Raw genomic sequence first — 26,008 nt, 5'->3', positions numbered from 1 at the left:
GTGAAAAGACAGCCTTCAGAATGGGAGAAAATAATAGCAAATGAAGCAACTGACAAAGAATTAATCTCAAAAATATACAAGCAGCTTATGCAGCTCAATACTAGAAAAATAAAAAACCCAATCAAAAAACGGCCTAAAGAATTAAACAGATATTTCTCCAAAGAAGATATATAGATGGCTAACAAGCATGTGGAAAGATGCTCAACATTACTCATTTTCAGAGAAGTGTAAATCAAAACCACAATGAGGTGCCATTTCACACCAGTCATAATGGCTGCTATCCAAAAGTCTACAAACAATAAATGCAGGACAGGATGCAGAGAAAAGGGAACCCTCTTACACAGTGGGTGGGGATCAAACTAGTACAGCCACTATGGAGAACAGTGTGGTGATTCCTTTAAAAACTGGAAATAGAACTGCCATATGACCCAGCAATCCCACTACTGGACATACACACCTAGGAAACCAGAATTGAAAGAGACATGTGTACCTCAATATTCATCACAGCATTGTTTAAAATAGTTAGGACATGGAAGCAACCTAGACGTCCATCAGCAGATGAATGGATAAGAAAGCTGTGGTACATATACACAATGGAATATTACTCAGCTATTAAAAAGAACACATTTGAATCAGTTCTAATGATGTGGATGAAACTGGAACCTATTATACAGAGTGAAGTAAGTCAGAATATAAAACACCAATACAGCATGTTATCACATATATGTGGAATTTAGAAAGATGGTAACAATTTACCTATATGCAAGACAGCAAAGAGACACAAGTATAAAGAACGGACTGTTGGACTCTGTGGGAGAAGGTGAGGGTGGGATGATTTGAGAAAATAGCATTGAGACATGTATATTACCATATGTGAAATAGATCACGAGTCCAGATTTGATGCATGAGAAAGGGAGCTCAGGGCCAGTGCACTGGGGTGACCCTGAGTGATGGGATGAGGAAGGAGGTGGGAGGTGGGTTCAGGGTGGGGGACAAATGTACATCCATGGCTCAATCATGTATGTATGGCAAAAACCACTACAATATTGTAAAGTAATTAGCCTCCAAATTTTAAAAATTAATTAATTAAAGAAAAAATAAAACCTGACATTGAGGTTGTTGACTTCAAGTGAAGAAAAGAATGTTTGGATTCCATCAAGGGCTCCCCTACCTTAAAATCACATAAAATGAGAATCTATTTAAGATGGAAAGAAGCCCATTCATGAACATCTCTGGTGAAGACTGACAAATCTTACTCACTAGAAAGAGGGGATCTCAGGAACATTCCTTCAGAGCCAGATTCATCCTAACTCCAGGTCTACTCACTGTAATACTGTTAATGAATGCTGAGTATGATTTTATTTTCCTACCTACAAGCTCAGACTATTATGCTGAACAGAAGTTAAGTGAAACAAACAGATTTTATTTAAACTCCTTCTTGAGTTATTCATGTTTAAATGAGATATAGAACTCACAGTGGATTGTAGCTTTGGACTGTATTTTTTATTCTGATTTTGCCATCTACTAAAAGTAATAGAGGCACTTCAAGAGATGCCAGTGTGCAACTGGGCTGGGTTTCTGCAGTGTGGGTCTCAGTAGAGCCAGCATGCATCTTTGTAGTCAAGGCCAGGAAATAGCTGCCCTGTCTGAGGCTCATCTGTCTGCAGAAGAGGTTTGGGAATTTTAAAAACTATGACAGAGCCCACTTCGCATCAACCCCACCCCCACTGGGAGTGGGTCCTCTCGGGAAACAGGCACTGGGGCTGCTAGCAGAGAGTGCCAGGGTTTGAGAGGACCCAGGCCAGCCCACACTCTGAGGAAGGGGTGGAAGACTGAGGGCAGGTGAGGGTCCACAGTCCACCTTCCACACACCACCTCCAGGTGGGCAGGAGAGTCAAGGGACCCGAGGGCAGAAGAAGGAGAGCCACCTGCTTCCCCACACATCCATCACTCCTGTGGGGCGGCCTAAACCCAGACCTGGAGAGCATGACATCACCACATCCAGCACTTCTGCAAGTCTTAATAAGACTTTCAACAATTGTGTGTGTTGTATCCAGCTCGGACTTCCATGTTGTATTCCTACTGAAAATGGCATAAAGCAGAGAGAACCTAATTAATCCAGGTTAGAAGAAAATAACATGGAATGTCTCCTCTCCTCAGCCCCAGACAGCCTCCAGCCGCGGACCTAATACCTCTAATACTTTGAGGAAGATCCCCTGGAGAAGGAAATGGCAATCCACTCCAATACTATTGCCTGGAAAATCCCATGGACAGAGGAGCCTGGTAGGCTACAGTCTATGGGAACGCAAAGAGTCACTCACGACTGAGCAACTTCACGACAATGACGATGACAGAAAAAGAGGCTCCAATAGGGGCTGAATGTGATTCTTGTTTCAGCCAGTCTTCCATTCTCAGGAAGTCAAATTAAGAGGTTTTGACAGGACCCTCGATTGTTTCACAAAATATGTGCTGCTCTCTTATTGAGGGAATTTCAAATTCCACTTTTTAGAAATGTTTTAAATGTGTTTCAAAATTAGCAACCTTTTTTCCGTCAAGATTATTTTGGTTCCAAAGGCAAGAAACCAAACTAATAAGCTCATGTATAAAAGAAAAAATGGAATATCTGAAGAAAACAGACTTCAAACATGAGTGGATTCAGGGCCTTAATATTTTTAAAAGGCTTTAGTTAATTATCATCTCACATGAGTGGATTCAAAGGCTCAATATTTTTAAAAGGTTTTAATTAATTGTCTTCCCGTGTGACCTTACTATCTCCACCAAACATATTGACAGCTGAGCATCATTCTCTCTTAGGCCCAGTCATTTCATTTTTCCTGGAGCTATTAGTTATTGCACTCCACTCTTCCCCAGTAGCATATTGGACACCTTCCAACCTGGGGGCCTTATCTCTCACTGTCATATCTTTTTGCATTTTCATACTGTCCATGGGTTTCTCCAGGCAAGAAATCTGGAGTGAGCTGTCTTTTCCTTCTCCAGTAGACCACATACTGTCAGAACTCTTCGCTATGACCTACCTGCCTTGGGTGTCCCTGCATGGCATGGCTCATAACTTTACTGAGTTATGCAAGCTGCTTTGCCATGACAAAGCTGTGATCCATGAAGGGGATCAGTTGTGGATGTATCTGGTAGTGAAAGTAAAGTCCAATCCAGTAAAGAATAATGCTGATAGAAATCTGAAATATTAGGTCTGTGAATCAAGGTAAATTGCACATTGTCAAAAAAGAGATGGTAAAGCTGAAACTCCCCCATGTCCAAGGTAAGAGAAACCCAAGTAAGATGGTAGGTGTTGCAAGAGGCCATCAGAGGGCAGACACACTGAAACCATACTCACAGAAAACTAGTCAATCTAATCACACTAGGACCACAGCCTTGTCTAACTCACTGAAACTTAGCCATGCCCTGTGGGGCCACCCAAGACAGGCGGGCATGGTGGAGAGGTCTGACAGAAAGTGGTCCGCTGAAGAAGGGAATGGAAAACCACTTCAGTATTCTTGCCTTGAGAACCCCATAAACAGTATGAAAAGGCAAAATGATAGGATACTGAAAGAGGAACTCCCCAGGTTGGTAGGTGTCCAATATGCTACTGGAGATAGAGGAGAAATAACTCCAGAAAGAATGAAGGGATGGAGCCAAAGCAAAAATAATACCCAGCTGTGGATGTGACTGGTGATATAAGCAAGGTTCAATGCTGTAAAGAACAATATTGCATAGGAACCTGGAATGTTAGCTCCATGAATCAAGGCAAATTGAAAGTGGTCAAACGAGATGGCAAGAGTGAACCTCGACATTCTAGGAATCTGCGAACTAAAATGGACTGGAATGGGTGAATTTAACTCAGATGACCATTATATCTACTACTGCGAGCAGGAATCCCTCAGAAGAAATGGAATAGCCATCATGGTCAACAAAAGAGTCCAAAATGCAGTACTTGGATGCAATCTCAAAAACAACAGAATGATCTCTGTTCGCTTCCAAGGCAACCATTCAATATCAGAGTAATCCATGTCTATGACTCAACCAGTAAGGCTGAGGAAGTTGAAGTTAAACGGTTCTATGAAGACCTACAAGACCTTTCAGAACTAACACCCAAAAATGATGTCCTTTTCATTATAGGGGACTGGAATGCAAAAGTGGGAAGTCAAGAAACACCTGGAGTAACAGGAAAATTTGGCCTTGGAATATGCAATAAAGCAGGGCAAAGGCTAATAGAGTTTTGCCAAGAGAACACACTGGTCATAGCAAACACCCTCTTCCAACAACACAAGAGAAGACTCTACACATGGACATCACCAGATGGTCAACTCTGAAATCAGATTGATTATGTTCTTTGCAGCCAAAGATGGAGAAGGTCTATACAGTCAGCAAAAACAAGACCGAGAGCTAACTGTGGTTCAGATGATGAACACTTTATTGACAAATTCAGACTTAAATTGAAGAAAGTAGGGAAAACCAGTAGACCATTCAAGTGTGATCTGAATCAAATCCTTTATGATTATACAGTGGAAGTGAGAAATAGATTTGAGGGACTAGATCTGATAGATAGAGTGCCTGATGAACTATGGACAGAGGTTCCTTACATTGTACAGGAGACAGGGATCAAGACCATTCCCATGGAAAAGAAATGCAAAAAAGCAAAATGGCTGTCTGGAGAGGCCTTACAACTAGCTGTGAAAACAAGAGAAGCGAAAAGCAAAGGAAAAAAGGAAAGATATAAGCATCTGAATGCAGAGTTCCAAAGAATAGCAAGAGATAAGAAAGCCTTCCTCAGCGATCAATGCAAAGAAATAGAGGAAAACAACAGAATAGGAAAGACTGAGACCTGTTCAAGAAAAGTAGAGATACCAAGGGAACATTTCATGCAAAGATGGGCTTGATAAAGGACAGAAATGGTCTGGACCTAACAGAAGCAGAAGATATTAAGAAGAGGTGGCAATAATACACAGAAGAACTGTACAAAAAGAGATCTTCACGACCGAGATAATCACTATGATGTGATCACTCACCTAGAGCCAGACATCCTGGAATGTGAAGTCGAATAGGCCTTAGAAAGCATCACTACGAACAAAGCTACAGGCGGTGATGGAATTCCAGTTGAGCTATTTCAAATCCTGAAAGATGATGCCGTGAAAGTGCTGCACTCAGAATGCCAGCAAATTTGGAAAACTCAGCAGTGGCCACTGGACTGGAAAAGGTCAGTTTTCATTCCAATCCCAAAGAAAGGCAATGCCAAAGAATGCTCAAACTACCGCACAATTGCACTCATCTCACACGCTTGTAAAGTAATGCTCAAAATTCTCCAAGCCAGGCTTCAGCATTACGTGAACCGTGAACTTCCAGATATTCAAGCTGGTTTTAGGAAAGGCAGAGGAACCAGAGATCAAATTGCCAACATCCACTGGATCATCAAAAAAGCAAGAGAGTTCCAGAAAAAATATCTATCTTCTTTACTGACTATGCCAAAGCCTTTGACTATGTGGATCACAATAAACTGTGGGAAATTCTGAAAGAGATAGGAATTCCAGACCACCTGACCTGCCTCTTGAGAAATCTGTATGCAGGTCAGGAAGCAACAGTTAGAACTGGACATGGAACAACAGACTGGTTCCAAATAGGAAAAGGAGTACGTCAAGGCTGTATATTGTCACCCTGCGTCTTTAACTTCTGTGCAGAATACATCATGAGAAACGCTGGGCTGGAAGAAGCACAAGCTGGAATCAAGATTGCTCGGAGAAATATCAATAACCTCAGATATGCAGATGACACCACCCTTATGGCAGAAAGTGAAGAGGAACTAAAAAGCCTCTTGATGAAAGTGAAAGAGGAGAGTAAAAAGGTTGGCTTAAAGGTCAACATTCAGAAAACTAAGATCATGGCATCTGGTCCCACCACTTCATGGGAAATAGTTGGGGAAACAGCAGAAACAGTAGCTGACTTTATTTTGGGGGGCTCCAAAATCTCTGCAGATGGTGACTGCAGCCATGAAATTAAAAGAGGCTTACTCCTTGAAAGGAAAGTTATGACCAACCTAGATAGAATATTAAAAAGCAGAGACATTATTTTGCCAACAAAGGTCCATCTAGTCAAGGCTATGGTTTTTCCAGTGGTCATGTATAGATGTGAGAGTTTGACTGTGAAGAAAGTTGAGCACCGAAGAATTGATGCTTTTGAACTGCAGTGTTGGAAAAGACTCTTGAGAGTCCCTTGGACTGGAAGGAGATCCAACCAGTCCATTCTAAAGGAGATCAACCCTGGATATTCTTTGGAAGGAATGATGCGAAAGCCAAAACTCCAGTACTTTGGCCACCTCATGCGAAGAGTTGACTCATTGGAAAAGACTCTGATGCTGGGAGGGATTGGGGGCAGGAGGAAAAGGGGACTACAGAGCATGAGATGACTGGATGGCATCACTGACTAGATGGATGTGAGTTTGAGTGAATTTGGAGAGTTGGTGATGGACAGGGAGGCCTGGAGTACTGCAACTCATGGGGTCACAGAGTCGGACATGACTGAGCGACTGAACTGAACTGAAAGCTGAAACTCCAATACTTTGGCCACCTCCTGCCAAGAGTTGACTCACTGGAAAAGACTCTAATGCTGGGAGGGATTTGGGGCAGGAGAAGAAGGGGTCGACAGAGGATGAGATATCTGGATGGCATCACCAACTCAATGGACATGAGTTTGTGTGAACTCCGGGGGTTGGTGATGGGCAGGGAGGCCTGGCGTGCTGTGATTCATGGGGTTGCAAAGAGTCGGACATGACTGAGCGACTGAACTGAACTGGACGAACTGAAGACTGAACATAGACATCTTAGGAATCAGTGAACTAAACTGGTCAGGAATGGGTGAATTTAATTCAGATGCTTATTATATCTACTACTATATCATATGCTGGTGGTTCAGCTGTTAAAGAATCCACCTGCAATGTGCCAGACCTGGATTCGATCCCTGGGTTGGAAAGATCTCCTGGAGAAAGGAAAGGCTTCTCTCCTTTACTCCAGTATTCTGGCCTGGAGATTTCCATGGGCTGTTTATAGTGCATGGGATCACAAAGAGTCAGACACCTGAGCAACTTTCACTTCACATTATATCTACTACTGTGGGCAAGAATCTCTTTGAATAAATGGTCAACAAAGAAGTCAGAAATGCAGTACTTGAGTGCAGTGTCAAAAAACAGAATAATCTGGTTCATTTTGTAGGCAAACCATTCAACACCACAATAATCCAAGTCTTTGCCCCAATCAAAGAAGCTGAAGTTGACTAGTTCAATGAAGACCTATATGACCTTCTGCAACTAACACCCAAAAAAGATGTCCTTTTCATCATAGGGGATTAGAATGCAAAATTAGGAAGTCAAGAGATACCCAGAATAACAGGCAGGTTTGGCCTTGGAGTACAAAATGAAGTAGGGCAAGGGCTCACAGAGTTTTGTCAATAGAATACACTGGTCATAGCAAGCACCCTCTTCCAACAACACAAGAGACAACTCTACACATGGACATCACCAGATAGTCAATACCCAAATCAGATTTGATTATGTTCTTTGCAGCCAAAAATTGAGATGCTCTATACATTCAGCAAAAACAAGACTAGGAGCTGACTGGCTCAGATCATGAACTCCTTATTGCAAAATTCAGGCTTAAATTGAACAAAGAAGGGAAAACAACTAGGGCATTCAGGTATGACCTAAATCAAATCCCATATGATTATACAGTGGAAGTGACAAGTAGATTCAAGGGATTAGGCCTGATAGATAGAGTTCCTGAAGATCTATGGACAGAGGAACATAACAATATACAGGAGGTCATGACAAAAATCTCTCAAAGAAAGGTTTTACAATGAAAAAACACCATTAACAAAGTTAAAAGATATTCAAGATTTAGAAGAAAAATATGTATAATGTATGTATCATACAGCACTGATACCCACAATATATAAAGAAAGCAAGCATAAAACCAAAAAATAACCAACATGAAATGGATAAGTATGAAATCAGACCAAGCACTCTGGCTGCTATAAGAAACTGCCAGGGTGATTCCCAAAGTTATCTGGGTTTCTGGTCATTGTGTCAAGTCTGCAGCTCTGTCTGGAAATGTATTAGATTAGTCAAGACTAGGCTGAAAGGCTAAGGATGATAATTGTGCTGTGTCTGGGTATATGCTTCTTTACTTGTAGTCCTTCTGAAAACTATAAAGCTATGAGTTGGATGGTACCCTGCTCATAGGAGGTCTGTGTGGCTTTCATCCACATTGGCCTCTACATTCATACAGCCATCTCAGCCTGACTTGTGAACTGCTGAAATCTGGAGGGAGCAGTTGATCTTCCAGAAATTCTGACCCTCACAGTTCAGACTCTTCATCCATAACCAGGAACACACTGGAGAGGCTCTGGGGACTCCAGACACTGAACCTCCCCTGTGGAGTGCTGATGAGTCCATGAGGTATTCTGATGGTCTTCCATCTCTATTCTTAGAAAAGATATGTCTGATATGATTTATCCAAATTCTTTGATTTATACAATATACCATGCTACTTCTTTTATGAGACACACTCGGGTTTGTTAAAGAATGGTAGGGCATCAGGGAGGGAAAAAAATCGAGCAATAATTTTAAAAAGGAAATGGGATATAGTGGGCTCAAAGAAACGGGCACCCGGAAACACTTTCATTTTCCTAGCAAGTTCAGTTCAGTTCAATCACTCAGTCGTGTCCAACTTTTTGTGACCCCATCGACTGCAGCACACCAGGCTTCCCTGTCCATCACCAACTCCTGGAGCTCTTTCCTAGCAAGAGGATCAGTTAATTTGAAGTTTTACTTCTGTTGGCTTTTCTTTCATATTTCTTTTATATCACATTATAGTTGATTTAAAATGCTCTGTTACTTTCATTTGTACAGCAATTTTACTCACATATACATATGTGACTCACATATACATATGTGACTCACATATACATATGTGACTGAGCGACCAAACACATGTGCACATGGAGAATAAAATGGCGACCCACTGCAGCATTCTTGCCCAGGAATCCCAAGGACAGAGAAGCCTGGTGGGCTACAGTCCACGGAGTTGCAAAGCGTCGAACATGACTTAGCAACTGAACAACAACAGCAAGGCACAAATCCTTTCAAGAGGATGTTCAAAAGATTAACTGTGGTGGATGTGGGATAAGGAACTGGAGAGGTAGGATATGATAGGCCATTAAGATTTAGCCTCATACTTTTTGTTTAGTTTTTTTTTTTCTAACATGAGCATATATAAGCAATATTTTAAAGCTACGTGACTCAGCAGTAGAATTTTTTGGTATCATTCATTAGGGACACTGGATCCGAGATCTAGTCAGGAGGAAACTTGACATGGGAAATCACTGAACCTGAGGAGGAAGAGAAGAAAGGACCACAAGGCAACACCATTCTATTTCCTTATTACCAAACAGCTTTAAGACAAGTAGTAATCATTAGGGAAAAGGCAGTTTATGGTCCATGTTTCTCAAAATCAGAATGACCTTGGATAGCTTGTTAAAAGTACACAGTTGTCGTTGTCATTGTTCAGTCTCTCAGTAGTGTCCAGTTATTTGGGAGCCCAGGGACTACAGTACACCAGACTTTCCTGTCCTTCACCATCTTCCAGAGCTTGTTCAAACTCATGTCCATTGAGTCACTGATGCTGTCCAACAATATCCCCTCTGTTGGCCTCTTCATCCTCCTGTCTTCAATCTTGCCTAGCATCAGGGTCTTTTCTAATGAGCCTTCTCTTCACATCAGGTGGCCAAAGTATTGGAGCTTCAACTTCAGCATCAGTCTTTCCAGTGAATATTCAGGATTGATTTCCTTTAGGATTGATAGGTTTGATCTCCTTGCAGTCCAAGGGAGTCTCAGGTCTTCTCCAATGTGACAGTTCAAATGCATCAATTCTTCGGCATTCAGCTTCTTTATGGTCCAAGTCTCACATGCATACATGACCAATGGAAAAGCCATAGCTTTGACTAGATGGACCTTTGTCAGCAAAGTAATGTCCCTGCTTTTTAATATGCTGTCTAGATTTGTCATAGCTTTTCTTCCAAAGAAAGCATCTTTTACCTTCATAACTGCAGTTACCATCTGCAGTGATTTTGAAGCCCAAGAAAATAAAGTCTGTCACTGTTTCCATTGTTCCCCCATCTATTGGCCATGAAGTGATGGGACCAGATGCCATGATCTTCATTGCATCTTGGCTGTCTGAGGAGGCCTTACAAATAGCTTAGAAAATAAGAGACGTGAAAGGCAAAGAAGAAAGGGAAAGATATACTCATCTGAATGCAGAGTTCCAAAGAGAAGCAGAGAGAGATAAGAAAGACTTCCTAAATGACCAATGCAAAGAAACAAAGGAAAAAAATAAAATGGGAAAGATGAGTGATCTCTTCAAGAAAATTAGAGATACCAAGGAAACATTTCATGCAAAGATGGGCTCGATAAAGGACAAAAACGGTATGAACCTAACAGAAGCACAAGGTACTAAGATGAGGTGGCAAGAATACACAGAAGAACTATACAAAAAGGGTCTTCATGACCCAGATAACCACAATGCTGTAATCACTCACCTAGAGCCAGACATCATGGAGTGTGAAGTCAGGTGGGCCTTAGGAAGCATCACTATGAACAAAACTAGTGGAGGTGATGGAATTCCAGCTGAGTTATTTCAAATCCTAAAAGAGGAACATGTGAAAGTGCTGCACTCAACATGCCAGCAAATTTGGAAAACTCAGCAGTGGCCACTGGACTGGAAAAAGTCAGTTTTCATTCCAATCCCAAAGGCAATGCCAAAGAATGCTCAAACTACCGCACAATTGCACTCATCTTACACACTAGCAAAGTAATGCTCAAAATTCTCCAAGCAAGGCTTCAGCGCTATGTGAACTGAGAACTTCCAGATGTTCAAGCTGATTTTAGAAAAGCAGAGGAACCAGAGATAAAATTGCCAATATCTGTTGGACTGTAGAAAACACAAGAGAATTCCTCCAGAAAAACATCTACTTTTATTTCATTGACTATGCTAAAGCCTTTGACTGTGTGGATGACAACAAACTGTGGGAAGTACTTCAAGAGATGGGAATACCAGACCACCTTACCTGTCTCCCTAGAAACCTGCACTCAGGTCAAGAAGCAACAGAACCAGACATGGAACAACAGACTTGTTCCAAATAGGGAGAGGAGTACGTCAAGGCTGTATATTGTCACCACGCTCATTTAATTTCTGTGCAGAGTACATCATGAGAAATGATGTGCTAGATGAAGCACAAGCTGGAATCAAGATTGCTGGGAGAAATATCAATAACCTCAGATATGCAGATAACACCACCCTTATGGCAGAAAGTGAATAGGAACTTAGGAGCCTCTTGATGAAGGTGAAAGAGGAGAGAGAATAAGCTGGCTTAAAAAATACATGGTATTGCTACTCTCTTCCAGATTTCTGAATAGAAATCTTTAGAACTAGATTGAGGACTATGAAATGACAACATGTTTCTGGTTGATTCAGTGATTCACTAAAATGTTTGAGACCTGTATGGATTAGTGAACTTGAATTATACCTGTTACTAAATTTCCAGATTGCTGGGTTTATGGGCCTTGTGGAGGTCTTTGTGAGCTATCCCCTGGGGATAGGGGTCACTAATCCTTCCCAGCAGGAGGTAGGGGAGAATGGCTATTATGAGGACAGCTGATCAGGGTGGTCCCTGCTGAGATTCATCATCTGGTTGTGGTCCCTGCTGAAGCTGACCTCCTCGTGGAGGTGGTCTCTGCTGAGGTTCACCATCTAGGTTTTCACCACTAGGAGGAGATCCAGGTGGTGATGCTCTAGGTCTCTCAGGAGGTTTCTAAAATTGCTCAGAGGATCCCTGGTTTAGGTTCTCTACATGGCACAAGAATAGAAGAATTTAGTGATGGAAGGCTCCCATCTCATTTTCATCTCTTACCAGAGATGATCTTATCAGATAGTCACTTTCTCCCTGGATCTGCTTCTCAACTGTCAACTTCCCTCTTACCCTCAGCTTCATTCTGTAGTGTTCCTGTTCATCCATTTACTGGTGATATTGTGTGTTAGTTCTTTGATCTTGAGACAAACATGTGTCTTCAATTTGGCCACAAAAAAAAAAGGTGCTGGATATCTTAGAATCATCAGAGGATGCCTCCAAAGACAGCAGAAAAGCAAAGGGATTATCCATGTCAGTTAGCTGTATTTGGGGTCACTGAAGTAACTTGACCTCTATGATTCCAAGTCTCTCCAGTTGAGTGCATACGTGGAACCATCCTGCTCTAAGACCAAACAATAATAAGAGATAGAGCAAGATAAAGTGGTGACTCACACAAGAGTCACTCAATAACTGTGGGCAATTTTAATTAAGTACAGAAACAAAACTGCATAGAGAAACAAAGAAAAGGAACCTAAACTCCACCTCTTTGCTTTTTCCTTAAACCATATATTCAAAAAGATGAATAGTGAGGAAGTAGAAAATAGTTGATAGTTGGTTCTTAGGAAACATTTTTGTACAAGGGAAAAAAACACTACTATGTTATCCAAGATAGACATGTCTGTTATTAAAGTTTGGCCCTGCTCGTAGCCCTGTGATTAAGGTTGGGTAAAGGATTATGTTTATCTTTAGGAGCTCTAACATGAATCAGTTTATGACAAGACAGTGATATTAGTAAGATGCCAGAAAAATGAAAAGTTGTTACTCTAAACAAAAGGGATTGATTTGATTAAGGATTAACTGTTTTTACAATTATACAGTTGAAAAACCTTCATTGCTGTCTTCTAGATAAAGAAGTGGAAATTGAAGAAAAGAGTACTTTCTAAATCCTTCAGGGCTCATAGCCATTCTACAGGAAAGGGGACGTTTCCAGCCACAGCCTGTATATTCTCTAAGTTAACTTTTGTTTTTTGTTTGTTCGTTTGTTGTTTATTTTTACTTTTATATTTTTATTGGTTTTGCCATACATCAACATGAATCTGCCACGGGTGTACATGTGTTCCCCATCCTGAACCATCCTCCCACCTCCCTCCCCATACCATCTCTCTGGGTCATCCCAGTGCACCAGCCCCAAGCATCTTACACCTTGCATCGAACCTGGACTGGCGATTCATTTCACATATGATATCATACATGTTTCAATGTCATTCTCCCAAATCATCCCACCCTCTCCCTCTCCCTCTCCTACTGAATCCAAAAGACTGTTCTATACACCTGTGTCTCTTTTGCTGTCTCACATACAGGGTAATCGTTACCATCTTTCTAAATTCCATATATATGCATTAGTATATCGTAAGTTAACTTTTGAACCCCAATCTGTGATGCTGTTGCAAAGGGAGGAAGACATGAAGGGGTGGCAGAGCTGCTTCTCTTTCGAGGATCAGTCCTTTGAGGATTCAGCCCTCTGGTCCTGCCTGGGATCCCTCAAACCCTAATGCTAATTTAGGTTAAGTGCTGGGGTATTTCAATGTCATATTGTAGTGTCCTTCTGTCCTCTTAATTCATGAAATACTTTGTATATATTAACATGGTTCTCAAGGTTGCAGGACCAAGAGTAAACATGTGGATACAATCTTGCCCATATTGGGCACAGCACATAGAAACACTAAATGTGGGTGGGAGTAAAATGAGAGCACTGGGCCCTGGAATCTCTGTATGTCCATGTAGAGAGAGAGGGAGTCTCTCTCTCTCTCTGAGAAAGCTCTGAATGGACTTCACTTCCTCCATCCATCTGGCATTCCCTAGCAAGGCCACCATCATCCACTGCCTACCTCAACTACCATAGCATCTTCATGAGGGAATTTCTCTGTTCCAATCTTGTCTTTTTGTAATTCATCCTTCATTTCACAGTCAGAGTGACTTTTCTAAAAGCACAGATTTTACTTTGCCATTCCTCTGGTTAAGGTTCTGTATTGGGCTCAAACAGCACTTGAAATAAAATGTGAAGCCTTGGCATCAGTGAGGATGTAAAGGGCCTTGTCCTTGTCTTAAGAACTTTGAAGTTCACCTTTCCTTTCATACGTCTCCTCTTTACCAGCTCCCTCACTGCAGTATGATCTTTCAAGTCCGAAGCAGTAACTCAGCACCCTCTCCCTTTATTCTTACCACAAAATGGGCCTTGAACTGAGTTCAGGGCCAGCAAGTCCACCGAGTAGCATCTTGGAGGAAGCTCTGGAATGTTGTCAACTCTGTGATGGGAGAAACCAGGCAGCTTCCTTAATAAAGACGACCAGAACAATGGTATCTTTGAGTTCTATACTCAGCAGTCCTTGTCACTGGATAGACATGGTTATAGTTGAGACTTAGTCCACAGAATAGAATGAGTTGGCTGTGCTTAGTGTCTTGTTTCCAAAAGATACAACATGCAACTTGGGGAAGTTTTTATAGAATCAGTTTCGAAGCAGTCAACAAAGATACTAGAATTCTTCTGCCATATTTTATTTTCTGTCTGTTCTTTGAGACTCTTTCTCTGTCTTGCCCATTTATTCTTTGTGTGTTTATGTGTGTGTGTTGACAGTGATCCTATAACCCAAAGTGAAGTTGGTCAATATCTCTGGCCATTATTATGATCGAACTCCATCATTCATGGAATTTGGGTACCTATATACATGACATTAGCAGAATATTTTGATGATGTAATAATTATCTCTGCTTATCTCTGAAGTTTGTGTGGAGAACCCATGCTTGTGCACACATGGAAGGCAGAAAGTTGACCCTCAGTCAGCTCAAGCCCTCAGAGGTCATCTAAGATTTTTTTTTGGTTCTAATAGGGAAGCTTGTTGAACAAAGATGACCTAAGATTTTCTATTATTATTATTATTGAGATTTATAAAATTTAGAAAAATAAAGGGATACACAGTATCCACCATAAGATATCTAGGACAGAACAGATGAATATAGTTCCTTGAATAGATCATGTTATTTCACATGTCTAAGCCTTCTTTCATACCGTTTCTCTTTTCTGAAATCCCCCATAAAATATCATTTGACTTTATTTCTGCTAGGAAATATTTTTAACCACCCCCACAGCCCTGGTTGCCACTAGGAATTTAGTGACCACAATTATGCACTCCAATTATGACAGTCTGATACTCTCTTCATATATACAGTGGAATATTACTCAGCCATTAAAAATTATGAAATAATGCCATTGAGAGTAACATGGATGGACCTAGGGAGTGTCATAAGTTAAGTCAGTCAGGAAGAGAAGAAGAAATATATATGACATCCCTTACTGTGGAATCTAAAAAGAAATTATATAAATGAACTACAAAACAGAGAGATTCACAGGCTGAGTCCCTTCACTGTAGAAGGGAGAAAGTATAAACTGGCATATTTTGTTTTCTTGGGCTCCAGAATTACTGCAGCCAGTGACTGCAGCCATTAAATTAAAAGATGTTTTTCCTTGGAAAGAAAGTTATGATAAACCTAGACAGTGTATTAAAAAACAGAAACATCACTTTGCTGATAAAGCCCATACAGTCAAAGCTGTGGCTTTTCCAGTAATCATGTACAGATGTGAGAGTTGGACCATTAAGAAGGCTGAAAACCGAAGAACTGAAGTTTTCAAATTGTAGTGCTAGAGAATACTCTTGAGAGTCCCTTGGACTACAAGGAGATCAAAGCAGTCAATCCAAAAGGAAATCAACCCTGAACGTTCATTGGAAGGGCTAATGCTGAAGCTCCAATACTTTGGCCACCTGATGCAAAGAGCCTGTAAAAGACCCTGATGCTGGGAAAGATTGATGGCAGGAGGAAAAGGGGATGACAGAAGATGAGACTGTTAGATAGCATCATCAACGCAATGGACATTAAACTGAACAAACTCTGGGAGATAGTGAAGGACAGAGGAGACTAGTGTGCTACAGTCCATGAGGAAGCAGAGAGTCATACAGGACTTATCGACTGAACAACAAGAAAGTAGTAATTTTAGAATGGTGTCCTTGAGTTATCACAGGGAGAGTCACATAGCCCTTGTATTGATAATTTTCTAAGTATTATCATAGAGAAATTCCTAAAGACAGTGCCCTTGACCGGTGTGAATGAGTGGGTCCTTTGCTCTGTATATGAGGTCTGGGCCTTTCTGAAAATTTGTAGATAATATTGCAGGATGGCTTCCTTATACAGTGGGTTTTTCTGTAGATAACTGCGCATTTGCAGGGTGATTGGGCAGTTTGGTTTCTTTTCCTGGCACAATAAAGGATGTATTCCAGAAAGGGGAATTATACTGAATTCTGGAACACAGTATTCCAGAACTGGATCCACAGTTGGCAATGTGGGAAAGCTGTGTGGCTATGTGGTGAGGCAGAATGGTTCCAGCTGAGCTTGGTGGGAGAACTGGAGTAGTTTTAGGGATAAACAGGTCCCTTTTCAGTATTGGGGTGACTCTTTCTGGTGTCCTGAGACAATAATTTGAAAAGGAATGTGGAGAACAGTCCTCACCAGGTGGCTTTTTGTAGACCTTTCAGCAACAAAGGAGAAGGCTCAGAGATAAGGAGGAAAGGGAAGCGGCAGCCAACTTGAGTGGAGGCTGGGAAGAAGTGGCCTTGCTGGAATGCAGGCTTCTCTTCAGCTTGGTGAGGGGTGGAAAAAGGTGATTCTTCAAAATATCACTCAGTTCAGGACCTTTTACCAACCTTCTCCAATGGCTACGACACAGGAAAAAGATTAGTGTCCTGTGACAAGAAAAATATCAGCCCTGAACTCACCAAACACAACAAAACAGAGAGAATAGAAGACCTGAAAGAAAAGGCTGTCCATTAGGAATGTTGGGGTGGAGGCCAAGAGCATAACTGCAGCAGCAGTTTAGGTACCTGAAAAGAAAATGAAGCTTTCAAGCTATGACCTTGCCCCCTGATAAGGATGTTTAATTTAACATGTGCCAAAGAGAATTCCTGATTTCCTTCCCTACAACCCGCTCTCCTTCAATATTTTCTAAGTTAGAAACAGTTCTTTCATCCCTTTGTTTAAAAATTGGGAGTCAATTTTTAAATAGGATTTAAAAATCCCAGCTGGTCTCAGTAACATTCTTGCCCTCTGCCACATCCTGTATAAGTTCTCCACTCAACAACCAGAGTGATCTTTGAAAAATATAAATCAGATTATATCACTTTCTTGCTTAAGATCCCCCAAGTTTTCCCCTTACAGGTATAGTCAGGTATACATTTCATACCTCAGCTTCAACACCATATTGTCTGTGACAGAAAATAGAGGCCCCAGTGACTCTTGTTACATCTAATCCTCCAGCTCTGGGAAGTCAAGTTAACAAAGTTTGACAGAATATCCCTCAGTTTATTCACAAAATATGGGCTGATTTTTTTGTTGAGGGAAGTCTAATACTCTTTGTTTCTGGCAGAAATACTTCATTTGTGTTTAGCGATTAGAAATCTTTTTTTCAACCGAGATTATTTTGGCTCCAAATGCAAGAAACCCAACCAATATTACCTTTAGGAGTAAAGGAAACTGGAATATGAAAATAACAAGTATTCTAATTCTGTGTGGATTCAGTGGCTCAAAAACGTTATCAAAATGCTTTGATCCATCACTAACTCTTCCCATGAGGCTGCCTTGCCCATAGCTCCATATCTTATCCCCCCATCTTAGGAACTCATTCATACAATTTCCTATGGATAAATTTTTTATGATAAAAGCTTTCTCTCATTCTCTCTTTCCTTTTCCACTATATTTCCAAAGTATGCTCATACTCATATTTCCTAACTATACTTCCTGTCTACACTGATACTCATGAAGTATATGGTTTTGTGAATTGTCACTGATCATATTATACCCTGATTCCTTCATATGAAAAGTGAACATAATGCAAACAAATCAAAGGGCTATTGTGAAGACTAATGAGCTAATGAATATTTAGCATTTGCAGCTACGCTGGGCATAGAGGAATGAGCAATAGATGTTTAACTATATAGCTGCTCATGTAAACAAGTTTATTATATAACAGAGATGGCAGTTCACGTCAGTGACTAATACTGAGTTTATTCAATAGAATTTAAGAATAATTAGCTATTCAGTAATTTTTCAAGATGAATTTTACAGCTCAGCCACACAGCAATCACACAAAAAGTTTTGAATGGATTAAAGAGATAAATGTGGTGTTTTTGTTTTTTGTGTTGTTTTTTTGTTTTTTTGGTTTTTTTTTTTTTTGGTCTGGAAACAAATGTGTGTGTATTTACGGTGCTGAGATGAAGAAGTAGGAAAGAAATGTCTATAATAGTAGGGTGGGGAGGTAAAGTAGGGGAACTTATGGTAGTAAGATAGGAAAAACAGTTAGAACCAAGACACAAAACACATAGACATAAAGAAAAGATCAAGCTGTTTAATTACCTCAAATTTTAAACTCATTGTAACTTAAAAAATGAACAAAATTTAAAAACATTCAAGGAATTAGAAGCAAATAGCTGTAAAATATGTGTGATGCATAGGATTGATATCCATAATATATGTGAATGCCCAAGAATAAGACGGAGAAGGCAATGGCACCCCACTCCAGCACTCTTGCTTGGAAAATCCCATGGACAGAGGAGCCTAGTGGGCTGCCTGAGTGGACATGACTGAGTGACTTTACTTTCACTTTTCACTTTCATGCACTGGAGAAGGAAATGGCAACCCACTCCAGTGTTCTTGCCTGGAAAATCCCAGGGACGGGGAAACCTGGTGGGCTGCCGTCTATGGGGTTGCACAGAGTCTGACACGACTGAAGCGACTCAGCAGCAGCAGTGGCAAGAATAAGAAAAAGTCAAGAAAAAAAATTTAAAAACAATGTAAAAGTGAATAGATGTATTTACAGACCAGGTACTCTAGATGCTGTAAGAGACTGTCAATGTGACTCCCGGAGGCATCTGGGTTCTTAATTATTGTCTCAAGTCTACAGCTCTAGGTCCAGGAATGTGCTGGACCAGGCTAAAAGTAAGCTGAGTTGCTAAGGGCGATAACTGTGTTCATGCCTGGGTATATGTCTCCTTACTCTGTAGTCATTTTGAAAACTGTAAAAGTATGAGATGGATGATGGTCCTGCTCATAGGAAGTGTACATGACTTTAATCCACATTGGCCTCTACACTCACACAGCCATCTCAGCCTGAATGAACTGCTGAACCTGGAGGCAGCAGTTTATCTTCCATAAATTCTGACCCTCACTGTTTCATACTAATTTTCCATAACCAGTAACATACTAAATAAGCTTGGGAGGCTCTGAACATTGAACTTCCACTATCTTGGATGATCTTGCGGATCCTTCTATGAGGTATTCCATCAGTCTGCCCTCTGTATTCTTGGAACAGGTTAGTATCATATGCTTTACCCAAAAGTGGCTTGAACCATCTTTCTACAGTCAGAGACAGATATGAGCACTAAGTTCACATACACAAAAGACACATAAAAGGTCAATAATAATACAAAAGGAATTTCACTCTCAGTGAAATCAGGAAGATATACATTAAGGATCTTGTGTATATTTGAGTTAGAAAAAGATAAAAGGAGCAGATATCAAGGAATAGAGAGGATGTGAACAGACTACTATCTTCATGGAATGTTTCAATCTCTTTAAATTAATTCATTTATTTTCTGAGAGAAGTTTATATTAACACTTGCTAACTGCAGACTTTTTGACCCAGAATTTCCTTTTTTGGTGTACACTGACTATATAAGGCATTCTCCATAAAATACACAAAACTGGGATTAGTGTCCTTGGACATTGTTGTTACCACCATGTAATCCATTTTCATTCTCACTGCATTTCACTGAATCTAAGGTGCTACAGATTATCAAATACACCAAGAAAGAAAATGTTTAGCCCATTAAGACACCACACATTATCAATTGTAAGACTTCTGTTCCAGTTACCATGAGTAGAACAAGCCAACACAATATTTAGTGACATAGAAGAGCCTTTTATTACACCCAACAGTTCCAAGGGTCAGAAATTCAAACAAGACACAGGAGTATTGGCTTTTCTCTGTTCCAGATGGAAGGACTTCAAATCCCAATAGCTCTAAGCCTGACAATGACACAAAAACTAGAGATAAAACCACCTAGGCCATCCTTACTTACAAACCTAGAAATAAGCACTGCACTATGAGTACGTCAAGGCTGTATATTGTCACCCTGATTATTTAACTTACATGCAGAATACATCATGAGAAACGCTGGGCTGGAAGAAGCACAAGCTGGAATCAAGAATGCCCAGAGAAATATCAGTAACCTCAGATATGCAGATGACACCACCCTTATGGCAGAAAGTGAAGAGGAACTAAAAAGCCTCTTGATGAAAATGAAAGTGGAGAGTGAAAAAGTTGGCTTAAAACTCAACATTCAGAAAATGAAGATCATGGCATCTGGTCCTATCACTTCATAGGAAATAGATGGGGAAACAGTGTCAGACTTTATTTTGGGGGGCTTCAAAACCTCTGCAGATGGTGATTGCAGCCATGAAATTAAAAAATGCTTACTCCTTGGAAGAAAAGTTATGACCAACCTAGATAGCATATTGAAAAGCAGAAACATCACTTTGTCAACAAAGGTCCGTCTAGTCAAGGCTATGGTTTTTCCTGTGGTCATGTATGGATGTGAGAGTTGGACTGTCAAGAAAGCTGAGCGCCAAAGAATTGGTGCTTTTGAACTGTGGTGTTGGAGAAGACTCTTTTTTTTTTTTCTTTTTACTTTATTTTACTTTACAACACTGTATTGGTTTTGCCATACATCAACATGAATCCACCACAGGTGTACATGTGTTCCCAATCCTGAACGCCCCTTCCACCTCCCTCCCCATACCATCTCTCTGGGTCATCCCAGTGCACCAGCCCCAAGCATCCTACACCCTGCATCGAACCTAGACTGGTGATTCATTTCTTATATGATATTATGCAAGTTTCAATGTCATTCTTCCAAATCATCCCACCCTCTCCCTCTCCTACTGAATCCAAAAGACTGTTCTATACATCTGTGTCTCTTTTGCTGTCTCGCATACAGGGTTATCATTACCATCTTTCTAAATTCCATATATATGCATTAGTATACCGTATTGGTGTTTTTCTTTCTGCCTTACTTCAGTCTGTATAATCAGCTTCAGTTTCTTCCACCTCATTAGATCTGATTCAAATGTATTGTTTTTAGTGGCTGAGTAATACTCCATTGTGTATATGTCCCACAGCTTTCTTATCCATTCATCTGCTGATGGACATCTAGGTTGCTCCCATGTCCTGGCTATTATAAACAGTGCTGTGATGAACAATGGGGTACACGTGTCTCTTTCAATTCTGGTTTCCTAGGTGTGTATGTCCAGTAGTGGGATTGCTGGGTCATAAGGCAGTTCTGCTGCTACTGCTACCAAGTCAATTCAGTCGTGTCCGACTCTGTGCAACCCCATAGAAGGCAGCCCACCAGGCTCGCCCATCCCTGGGATTCTCCAGGCAAGAATACTGGAGTGGGTTGCCATTTCCTTCTCCAATGCATGAAAATGAAAAGTGAAAGTGAAGTCGCTCAGTCGTGTCCGACTCTTAGCAACCGCATGGACTGCAGCCTCCCACACTCCTCCATCCATGGGATTTTCCAGGCAAGAGTACTGGAGTGGAGTGCCATTGCCTTCTCCGAAGGCAGTTCTATTTCCAGTTTTCTTAAGGAATCTCCACACTGTTCTCCCTAGTGGCTGCACTAGTTTGCATTCCCAACAAGAGTGTAAGAGGAGTCCCTTTTCTCCACACCCTCTCCAGCATTTATTGCTTGTAGACTTTTGGATCGCAGCCATTCTGACTGGCATGAAATGGTACCTCATTGTGATTTTGATTTGCGTTTCTCTGATAATGAGTGATGTTGAGCATCTTTTCACGTGTTTCTTAGCCATCAGATGTCTTCTTTGGAGAAATGTCTATTTAGTTCTTTGGCCCATTTTTTGATTGGGTCGTTTATTTTTCTGGAATTGAGCTGGAGGAGTTGCTTGTATATTTTTGAGATTAGTTGTTTGTCAGTTGCTTCATTTGCTGTTATTTTCTCCCATTCCGAAGGCCCTCTTTTCAACTTGCTTATAGTTTCCTTTGTTGTGCAGAAGCTTTTAATTTTAATTAGATCCCATGTGTTTATTTTTGCTTTTATTTCCAGTATTCTGGGAGGTGGGTCATAGATGACCCTGCTGTGATTTATGTCGGAGAGTGTTTTGCCTATGTTCTCCTCTAGGAGTTTTATAGTTTCTGGTCTTACGTTTAGATCTTTAATCCATTTTGAGTTTATTTTTGTGTATGGTGTTAGAAAGTATTCTAGTTTCATTCTTTTACAAGTGGTTGACCAGTTTTCCCAGCACCACTTGTTAAACAGATTGTCTTTAATCCATTGTATATTCCTGCCTCCTTTGTAGAAGGTAAGGTGTCCATAGGTGTGTGGATTTATCTCTGGGCTTTCTATTTTGTTCCATTGATCTATATTTCTGTCTTTGTGCCAGTACCATACTGTCTTGATGACTGTGGCTTTGTAGTAAAGCCTGAAGTCAGGCAGGTTGATTCCTCCAGTTCCATTCTTCTTTCTCAAGATTGCTTTGGCTATTAGAGGTTTTTTTGTATTTCCATACAAATTGTGAAATTATTTGTTCTAGCTCTGTGAAAAATACGGCTGGTAGCTTGATAGGGATTGCATTGAATCTATAGACTGCTTTGGGTAGTATCCTCATTTTCACTATATTGATTCTTCCGATCCATGACCATGGTCTCTTTCTCCATCTATCAGTGTCATCTTTGATTTCTTTCACCAGTGTTTTATAGTTTTCTATATATAGGCCTTTAGTTTCTTTAGGTAGATATATTCCTAAGTATTTTATTCTTTATGTTGCAGTGGTGAATGAAATTGTTTCTTTAATTTCTTTTTCTACTTTCTCATTATTAGTGTATAGGAATGCAAGGGATTTCTCTGTGCTGATTTTATATTCTGCAACTTTACTATATTCATCGATTAGCTCTGGTAGTTTTCTGGTGGAGTCTTTAGGGTTTTCTATGTAGAGGATCATGTCATCTGCAAACAGTGAGAGTTTTACTTCTTTTCCAATTTGGATTCCTTCTATTTCTTTTTCCACTCTGATTGCTGTGGCCAAAACTTCCAGAGCTATGTTGAATAGTAGCGGTGAAAGTGGGCACCCTTGTCTTGTTCCTGACTTTAGGGGAAATGCTTTCAATTTTTCACCATTGAGGATAATGTTTGTTGTGGGTTTGTCATATATAGCTTTTATTATGTTGAGGTATGTGCCTTCTATTCCTGCTTTCTGGAGAGTTTTTATCATAAATGGGTGTTGAATTTTGTCAAAGGTTTTCTCTGCATCTACTGAGATAATCATATGGCTTTTATTTTTCAATTTGTTAATGTGGTGAATTACATTGATTGATTTGTGGATATTGAAGAATCCTTACATCCCTAGGATAAAGCCCACTTGGTCATGGTGTATGATCTTTTTAATATGTTGTTGGACTCTTATTGCTAGAATTTTGTTAAGGATTTTTGCATCTATGTTCATCAGTGATATATGCCTGTAGTTTTCTTTTTTTTGTGGCATCTTTGTCAGGTTTTGGTATTAGGGTGATGGTGGCCTCATAGAATGAGTTTGGAAGTTTACCTTCCTCTGCAATTTTCTGGAAGAGTTTGAGGAGGATAGGTGTTAGCTCTTCTCGAAATTTTTGGTAGAATTCAGCTGTGAAGCCGTCTGGACCTGGGCTTTTGTTTGCTGGAAGATTTCTGATTACAGTTTCAATTTCCGTGCTTGTGATGGGTCTGTTGAAATTTTCTATTTCTTCCTGGTTCAGTTTTGGAAAGTTGTACTTTTCTAAGAATTTGTCCATTTCTTCCACGTTGTCCATTTTATTGGCATATAATTGCTGATAGTAATCTCTGATGGTCCTTTGTATTTCTGTGTTGTCTGTTGTGATATCTCCATTTTCATTTCTAATTTTACTGATTTGATTATGCTCCCTTTGTTTCTTGATGAGTCTGGCTAATGGTTTGTCAATTTTATTCATGTTCTCAAAGAACCAGCTTTTGGCTTTATTGATTTTTGCTATGGTCTCTTTTGTTTCTTTTGCATTTATTTCTGCCCTACTTTTTAATATTTCTTTCCTTCTACTAACCCTGGGGTTCTCCATTTCTTCCTTTTCTAGTTGCTTTAGGTGTAGAGTTAGGTTATTTATTTGGCTTTTTTTCTTGTTCCTTGAGTTATGCCTGTATTGCTATGAACTTTCCCTTTAACACTGCTTTTATAGTGTCCCACAGGTTCTGAATTGTTGTGTTTTCATTTTCATTCGTTTCTATGCATATTTTGATTTCTTCTGTGATTTGTTGGTTATTCAGCAGCGTGTTGTTCAGCCTCCATATGTTGGAATTTTTAATAGTTTTTCTCCTATAATTGAGATCGAATCTTATTGCATTGTGGTCAGAAAAGATCTTTGGAATGATTTCAATTTTTTTGAATTTACCAAGGCTAGATTTATGGCCCAGGATATGATCTATCTTGGAGAAAGTCCTGTGTGCACTTGAGAAAAAGGTGAAATTCGTTGTTTTGGGGTGAAATGTCCTATAGATATCAGTTAGGTCTAACTGGTCTATTGTATCATTTAAAGTTTGTGTTTCTTTGTTAATTTTCTGTTTAGTTGATCTATGTATAGGTGTGAGTTGGAGAAGTCTCTTGAGAGTCCCTTGGACTGCAAGGAGATCCAACCAGTCCATCTGAAGGAGATCAGCCCTGGGATTTCTTTGGAAGGAATGATGCTAAAGCTGAAACTCTGGTACTTTGGCCACCTCATGTGAAGAGTTGACTCATTGGAAAAGACTCTGATGCTGGGAGGGATTGGGGGCAGGTGGAGAAGGGGACGACAGAGGATGAGATGGCTGGATGGCATCACTGATGTGATGGACGTGAGTCTGAGTGAACTCCAGGAGTTGGTGATGGATAGGGAGGCCTGGCGTGCTGTGATTCATGGGTTCACAAAGAGTCAGACATGACTGAGCAACTGAACTGAACTGAACTGAACTGATATGGAAACCTCCACTGAGTTCTAAGTCAGAATACACACCAGTGGCCTCACTCTGTAATCTGTATGCACAAGCAGTTTTGGCTTCCTCACAGCTTGCAGCCAGGTTTCTAAGAGAAAAAGCTGGAATTGCATGACATTTTTATGATGTAAGCTGAAAAGTCTCAAAACATCACTTCTAACATACTCAATTGGTCAAGGCAATTACCAAGTTCAACCCAGTTTCAAGAGATGGACACACACCTCACCCCTTGAAAACAGAAGTCCAATTATAAGAAAACATTGCCCATCTTTAGAAAATATGATCAGCCGCATCCTGTTTTCCAAGATGAACATGGGAAAATGTGCATCTTGATATAAAGAAGCCATGATAATAGTTGAGAGTAATATGAATGTTCATAAGCAGGAGGGATAGGGTCCCTGTTCTGAAAGAAAGTCCATCTGGAGGAAAAATGAATCATTCATTAACAACTTGAACAAAATCGTTCTTTTTAGAATACGTGCTTCCTTCATTTTTGTATGTCTTCATTAAGCCGGGGGGGAGATATGTGTTGCTTTAGATCCCATATAAAAGAAATTCTGCTTGTAATTCTCTATGAACTCAAAGGAAGAGCAAGTGAATTTTCAGATCGCCTTTATTTTGCTGACTCTGTGGAGTGCTGAATCTGCACACAATTGAACACAGAGACAGTGAGAATGTATGTTGCTGCCCTGATCACTGAGAAAGTGACATCAGCTCTGGAGCCCAGAACCTGGGAAACACTCTCAGGCAAATGACTGGAAGTGGTGATAGCAATGTACAAATTACATACTTTGATAGACAACACTTTGACCAGTCTTTCCCCTTTGACTTTCTAAATTTGTAGAGCCATTGTGATTAAAGAGTCAAAGTTTAGTCCAACTAAAAGAGGCATCCACAATATGAACCAACACTAATATGCCTCTGTGCTCCCCAGGTGCCTCAGTGGTAAAGAA

Source organism: Ovis canadensis, chromosome 3 (genome assembly GCF_042477335.2).
Source record: "Ovis canadensis isolate MfBH-ARS-UI-01 breed Bighorn chromosome 3, ARS-UI_OviCan_v2, whole genome shotgun sequence".
NCBI classification, from domain to species: domain Eukaryota; kingdom Metazoa; phylum Chordata; class Mammalia; order Artiodactyla; family Bovidae; genus Ovis; species Ovis canadensis.
Note: the sequence above shows the minus strand (reverse complement) of the source record.